Raw genomic sequence first — 7500 nt, 5'->3', positions numbered from 1 at the left:
CTTCCACAAACTGTCACATCTACACCTGCCTCCTGAAGATTGTGTCTGATCTGTCAGACCGGTAATTGGGGGCTTTTGTTCATTCTTCACTCATCAACTGAAGAGGCCATCCTTGGTCTACCTGCCCCTTTGTAATGACTGAGCTCACCAGTGCTCTCTTCCATTCTTAATTATGCTCCAGTTTATTTAGCTAAACCTATCATTTGGCCTATGTATCTGACTCCTTTATTTTTGAAAAATCCCAATAACAGACTCCAGAGACAATCAATAGCCTAGAAGCGAGGCTAGATACTGAAAGATTTCATATGCCATATGCACTGAGGAAACGATTTAATACACCTGACTAATTAGAAACAGCTGAGAGGCCAACTGTCCAATTACTTTTGGTCCCCTAAAATGGGAGGACTATGAAAATAAAAAGGGATGAAATTTGGATGCGGATCACCCGATATGGATGTTCAAATTATTTGTGTGACGGCCTGTAACATAGCGGTTAAGGTACATGACTGGGACACGCAAGGTTGGTGGTTCGATCCCCGGTGTAGCCACAATAAGATCCGCACAGCCGTTGGGCCCTTGAGCAAGGCTGTTAACCCCGCATTGCTCCAGGGGGGGATTGTCTCCTGCCTAGTCTAATCAACTGTGAGCCGCTTTGGATAAAAGTGTCAGCTGAATGACATGTAATGTAATATAATTAAAGGTGACACTAAAGGTCTGCACTTCAACCCCCATATCCATTATTTCCAAATCCATTGTGTTGGAGTAGAGAGGCAAAATAACCGATATTGTGCCACCGTCCAAATACTTACAGACTGCACCGTATGATCGTTTCTGTTCTGTTCTAATGCAGCGTACGTGTATTATCCCGGATAACACCAGATATCTCGCTCTTTTAAGAACGGAAGTATGAGGGAAGTTAAATATAGGCCTCCCGTTTTCTCTGCTGTTCCATGAGCTCGATAAAGCCTGCGCCGCGCCCGGCCGGAACAGTGTACTTATTGTCCCGCGCCTATAAAGAGGGATTGCCGTGCCCCTTGAGTGAAATTTGCAGTGGAACTAATGATGTTTTTTAAAAAAGGGCAGTCACAAAGACGGTGTGGAGATCATATGGCTCTTCTGGAGAGAGATCAAAGAGTGTTCGAGTCAGAGTCGATGCTGTTGCTGTCTTTAAAATAGCGCTGACATAGCGCCTAAAATGCATTTTTTCTGGTGTCCTCGAGGATCCATAATCTTTAAGATTTTAATATTTGTTTTTTTCAGTTAAACAGCTTACGGTGAATGTGATCGAGCTTGTGTTCCATGAGAAAACCCATATTGTGAAACGTTTGCTCTTTGAGGGTCATTAAAGTAAATATAATAAAAACCCTCGGAAAGATCAGATCTAACCCATACCTGGGTTTAATCGGCATGTATCTTTCGTTTTCAATTAAAAAATGCACTTGATGATTTATTTCAACTTTTTGTGAAGATGAAAATGTATATATGCATTTCTTGGAAATGTCTAGGAAATGTACAAATGCTGATTGAATCCAGGGCACCATATCTGATGGAGATTATTACCGCCTTTATTACCAAGTAAATATACTACACATTCATAAATATGTTCACAAGAAATTATACTATGAGTAAATATAAGTGTATTTGTCATCTGTGTTATAAATGCTGGATGCACAATGTCATGCATGTGCATGACCACTAGAGGGCATGTATGAATTGTGTCTAAATGAAATTCATATTGATAACGATAAACTGGTTATTTTTTTTGTAACAACAGCTCTGTTTCAGAGCTCCTTTCAGCCACAATTAAACTAGTCCATCAGGACTACTCGCCTGTTTTGCATTTGCTTGTCATACAAAGAGCCAAAAAGGGTAAGGGTAGAAAGAAAAAAAAAAAGAGGGGGAAATGGGGGGAAAAGATTGAAGAAAGGAGGTTAGATTTAAATAAAAAAAAGACGGGAATACAGAGCTTGAAGAAAAAAGGAACGGACAGTATAGGAAGATAAATGGCTCCCCAACGTAAAGGGAGATAAGATAGTCCAGCTTTCCATTCTATAGATTAACATTCAGCAGTGTGCAGTATTAGTCTCTAAGATGAATGGTTTCTGTGAACAACTGCAGGTAAACGCAGTCATCTCGGTAACACTAAAGTCTATTAGGTGGATAATCCTAAAGCGGCAGACTGTGTTGTATCTCTGGGACAGCGCATGTATACAGCATTCATCTCAATGCTAGGAGATACTGTACCCTCTCTGGTTAACAGAGTTGGGTTGTGTTAGCCTTCCCCCTTTTACTGACCTTTTTTAAATGTTTGTAATTATTTTGAAGAAAAAAATAAATATTTTTTCGATGTGGTACTTATACGCGGGTGATTGTCACAAGCAGGGTAATTGTGTTTGTGTCTCTTGTTTGTTCAAGAGGTTTAAGTCATGAGTGAGTCGTAATCCAATGGGCCTTGAGCAATGATTGTTATATCAGAGCTCCCAACACACTGTCAAGTGCAACTATTCATGAATATCCAATCAGTCCAGGCTAAAGACCTAAGTGTCAAAAAGAATGTCCGCTAACAACGGCGAGGAAAATACGGTAGATTTACTTCACCTCCAGCCCTCACCCTCAACCCACCCCTCCCCCTGCATCCCCTATACTGTAACAGGGCTCCTGCAGACGGCTGTTCAGACTGATGCAATGCAGTGACAATAAAGGATTAATTGTTCTGTTCATTGCTGGAGTGTAATATACCACAGACTGCCAGGCTGCACAAATGCACATTCACTGTATGAATTCAGGTCTGTGTGTGTGTGTGTGTGTGTGTGTGTGTGTGTGTATTTGTGACGCACCCGTGTGTGTGTGTGTCTGTATGTGTGTGTCTGGTGCCTGCATGTATGAGTGTGTCCAATGCGTGTTTGTGTGTCTGTGTAGGTCTGTGTCTGGTGTTTGCATGCATTGCAGTGGGTCTACTGTGTGTTTGTATGTGTGTGTGTGTGTGTGTGTGTGTGTGTGTGTGTGTTTGTTAGTGAATTCTCCACAGAAGTGTGCACAGTTTCCTTTGAAGCTGCAACCTGCCCTACATTTCTCCATTCAGCCCCCCGTGGCTACCATCCATACATTATTCAGCCCTAAACCAGGAGTCCAGGGGTTGGGAGGAGGAGCCTTCCCACTGCCTCTCCACCGGGTTTCTACCCCTCAGTGTTTTACATTTTTACATATTCATCATTTAGCAGACGCTTTTAATCCAAAGCGACTTACAATTGCGTAGGTTCTTCCGCAGGTTAAAGCATCACATCCATAGCTAGTAAAAATATGCCTGAAGGGCTGTTCTAAACAAAAAAATATATTTTTAGGGTGAGACAAGAGGGGTATTGGAAGTGGGGGGCGGGGGGGGGGGAATCAGGAGGGAGCTCGAAGGTATAGTTTGAAGAGGTTTTTAGTCTGCGTCGAAATGTCGGGAGAGATTCTTCTGTCCTGACAGTGGTAGGCAAGTAATTCCACCACTGAGAAACCAGAATGGAAAACAGACGTGAACGTGCAGCTTGACCACCAGGTGCTCGTAGTGAGGGAACCACAAGGCGACCACAGCTGGCAGACCGGAGTGGTCTTGCTGGGAAGTAGGGAGCAATTAACGATTGTATGTAAAGTGGGGCAGCTTAATCCCAGGGAAACTGTTGGATGTTCCATAGATTTAATTCATTAGCCTTATAAAGGGATGTATACATTCTAACCCTAAAATCTGTCACAGAACCCGCTTAATCATGACTGTGACCATTATGTAAAAAAAAAACAACTGAAAATTATCCAGAATTATTTGGCTTATTTGGTTGAACACAGAAAGCCACAGTACTGTGAAGGGAAACACATTTCCTCCCCGCACAACAGCAGAATATGAATATGGTACAGAGTACAAAACAGGCAGAATTTTCCTAGCTTGTGCTGACGGAGACAAAAATGTCACCCAATGGTGTAAAATTGAAGTATAGCTTCCCAGCTCAAATCGCTGGCTTGGTAAAGCCCAACAAGACGGCGAAACTCTGGAGCCTTTTGATCTACTAAAAGCCTATAAACTGTAGCTTGCGAACGAATTAGCCGGATTTCTTTCAGAATGTAATGGTTGTGACAGATTGATATCTTCACCCATGCATGTCGTTGATTGGTTTCGATGTCTGGTAATCCATCTTTACGTCGCAGATTCACCGGCTCACGCGGAAACGTCTACTGTACAGCCCAGGGCCTCTCTCAGTCGACACACTGCACGAGTGGCCCTGCAGAAGTGAGGTTATAAGGGCGTGTATCCCTCCCAGTTCCTGGGAATTTATTGTCTACCTGACAGGCTGATGGAGAAGGTGTCTGGCAGTTCCTAACCATTTGTCTGGCATTTCGGGTTCAGGACAAAAACTCCTTTGTGCCCTGGCATATAACCGGAGGATGGTACACGTGCCCAATGCGTTCAGTTGTGTTTCCCCGAGTTAAAATTAATGTCGTATGACATTGGAGCGTGGTAATGATGATTTGAAGGAAAAGAGCTTTGGTAGTTGTCTTGTGGTTGCTCAGTTAGCGCCATGTTTACTTGCTTATGGGCATTGCAGACCTGGCTGGGAGCCGGTCTCTGTTTTGGGCACAGTTGTGCTGTTGGGAAGGCCTGGCGGTCAGCTAATGAGAGTGCAAGAATGTCAAAACGTCCGCTTGGGAGGGGTCTGCGGTCAGGTGGAGTCGCACAGTGACTGGGGTGGGGTCACTCACCTAAATACCGAGCACTCACTATCCAAGTCCACCTGAGTTTCAGTATGCTGGTGTCTCCGTGGGCTACATTAATCCTACTTGCACCCTCACACTTCAAGGGTCAAGGAAGATCTCCTCGATACGATATTAACAGCAGGAGTCAAAGAGTGTAAAAAGGTGACCTTTTCTATAATAGGATGAAACACATTTTTCTCCTGTTCTGGCCCACTGGAAGGGGACTTGGGCCCAGCTTGCTGTTGCTATACTGTGTTCTAGAACGTACACGAGCTGCCTCTGTCTGTAAGGCGCGGGACCGAATCTTCGCCACTTAGTTACCACGCCACGGCGCCTTAAACTTGCTACCTGGCGTCCCTCTCAGAAAGTGGCACGGAAAAAACGGGAGAGAAAAGAAAAGAGATTCATAAGCATTTGAAAGTCCCCCCCCCCCCCCCCCCCCCCGAGGGGGAGAGAGAGGGAAGCAGTGACATCAACCCTTCCGATGTAAACACACACACACGGCGTCGCCACGGTGCCGGCTTGCCATGGCAACGGGGCACAGGGGCCGACCCGCCAAGCACAACACGCAGCAACGTCCCTCGGAACTTCCCTTTTCCAATCCCATAATCCCCCCGGGGATCAGCGGCTCGGGAGATCTTCTGCGGCTCCGCTTCGGGGATCACTCCGAAAAGGAAGAGATGGTCTAATAGAAATAACAGAGCTGCCGTTACAGGGTTAGAGGGTTAGAGGTGAAATAAATGTTACGGTTTTTTTTCCTCGCAGTTGTTTTAGCGGACATTGTTTTTGACACTTGGGTCTTTGGCGTGGACTGATTGGATATTCATGAATAGTTGCACTTAACAGTGGAAGCTCTGATATAACAATCGTCGCTCAAGGCCCATTGGATTACGACTCACTTATGACTTAAACCTCTTGAACAAACAAGAGACACGCACACAATTACACCGCTTGTGAGAATCAACCGCGTATAAGTATCACATCCTGATTCAGTCAACTAGTCCGGCCTAGACTGTTGAAATGGTCTATGGTTCATGGCGCCTGGATCGATTCTAGGTATTTTGAAGAACAGACTACAGTAAATTGAGGAGGTAGGTATTGAATTGCCACTTTAGAGAGTCGCAGGTCAATGGTCATAGCTCATTTTACTTCCCTCATCTCTCCAACCCAAAATACACCCAGAGTTGCTATTATTTTTAAAAGATATTATTACTATATTACTAGTATATTACTACTATCATTATATTATGAACACTGTATTGCGTAATTGGAGCTCGAAATCTAATTACATTGAAATGGTTTTTAAATTACACCCAGTAATATTTTTGAATGTACTGTACCAACCGCCTGCTGTAAGCAAGCTATGACAAGTCACCGTTGTGATGCAGCACCCAAGAGCAGCGCAGAGCCCTCCGCTGAGAGACGGCTCGATGTGTCCAGCCAAAACCTTCTCCCTGTTCCCGCAGAGTGAACAAACAGAATGTATTTTTCCCCTCACAGCAAACCCGCTGAACCACACTGACAGATACCCTCTTAAAGCACATACCGCCAAAGACGGAGATCATACACGGCGCCCTGGGACCTGCCGGAGGGGGGGGATCAGAACGAGGGCGTTGACGTTGACTTATGACTGCACTTTCCTGGCGAATGAATAAATGACCCTTACCTGTGGCACCTCCTGTCTGTTCCAAGCCGAGGAAGGAAGTCAGGGAAACTGCTTATTATCCCAGAGGGAAAAGATTTTTTTGCACCAAAATGGCCAATAAAGAAAAAGACAGGGCATAAAGGGACATGAGGCTGGACAAGATTTAGATCCCACACACGACACCAGTGCTTACTGAGACGGCCAGAGGAAATGAACAAGGGGACTCTGGGACTCGTACGGAGGTAGCCACAGACGCCTGGGGGAGTCCACACTACAGACCGAACAGCTCTGCTTCCCTTCAATACAGGGACATGAATGATAACATAACACTGTCATCACATAACATATCGGGCAGCCTGTACACATGCACACAAACACACCTGTACACATGCACATGAACACGCCTGTACACATGCACACAAACACGCCTCTACACATGCACACAAACACGCCTGTACACATGCGCACAAACACACCTATACACATGCACACGAACACGCCTGTACTCATGCGCACAAACACGCCTGTACACATGCGCACAAACACACCTATACACATGCACACAAACACGCCTGTACACATGCACACAAACACGCCTATACTCATGCGCACAAACACGCCTGTACACATGCGCACAAACACACCTGTACACATGCGCACAAACACACCTGTACACATGCGCACAAACACACCTGTACACATGCACACAAACACGCCTGTACACATGCGCACAAACACACCTGTACACATGCGCACAAACACACCTGTACACATGCGCACAAACACACCTGTACACATGCACACAAACACACCTGTACACATGCGCACAAACACACCTGTACACATGCACACAAACACGCCTGTACACATGCACACAAACACACCTGTACACATGCGCACAAACACACCTGTACACATGCACACAAACACACCTGTACACATGCGCACTCTGCCAGGTGGATCTGGTAGATCAGGGCAGCCTGTAGCGTAGTGGTTAAGGCGCATGACTGGGACACGCAAGGTCGGTGGGCCGATCCCCGGTGTAGCCACGATAAGATCCGCACAGCCGTTGGGCCCTTGAGCAAGGCCCTTAACCCTGCATTGCTCCAGGGGAGGATTGTCTCCTG

The 7500-nt window shown here is 45.6% G+C and overlaps 1 protein-coding gene across 1 annotated transcript in view; it reads left to right on the top strand.

Moving 5' to 3' along the window:
- ppp2r5b (protein phosphatase 2, regulatory subunit B', beta) overlaps positions 1-7500 on the top strand; it is a 38641-nt gene that overhangs the window by 24109 nt on the left and 7032 nt on the right. The gene's annotated exons all lie outside the window — the stretch shown is intronic.

This window comes from Conger conger, chromosome 3 (genome assembly GCF_963514075.1).
Source record: "Conger conger chromosome 3, fConCon1.1, whole genome shotgun sequence".
Classification (NCBI taxonomy): domain Eukaryota; kingdom Metazoa; phylum Chordata; class Actinopteri; order Anguilliformes; family Congridae; genus Conger; species Conger conger.
This window is presented reverse-complemented; position numbering and strand designations above follow the sequence as displayed.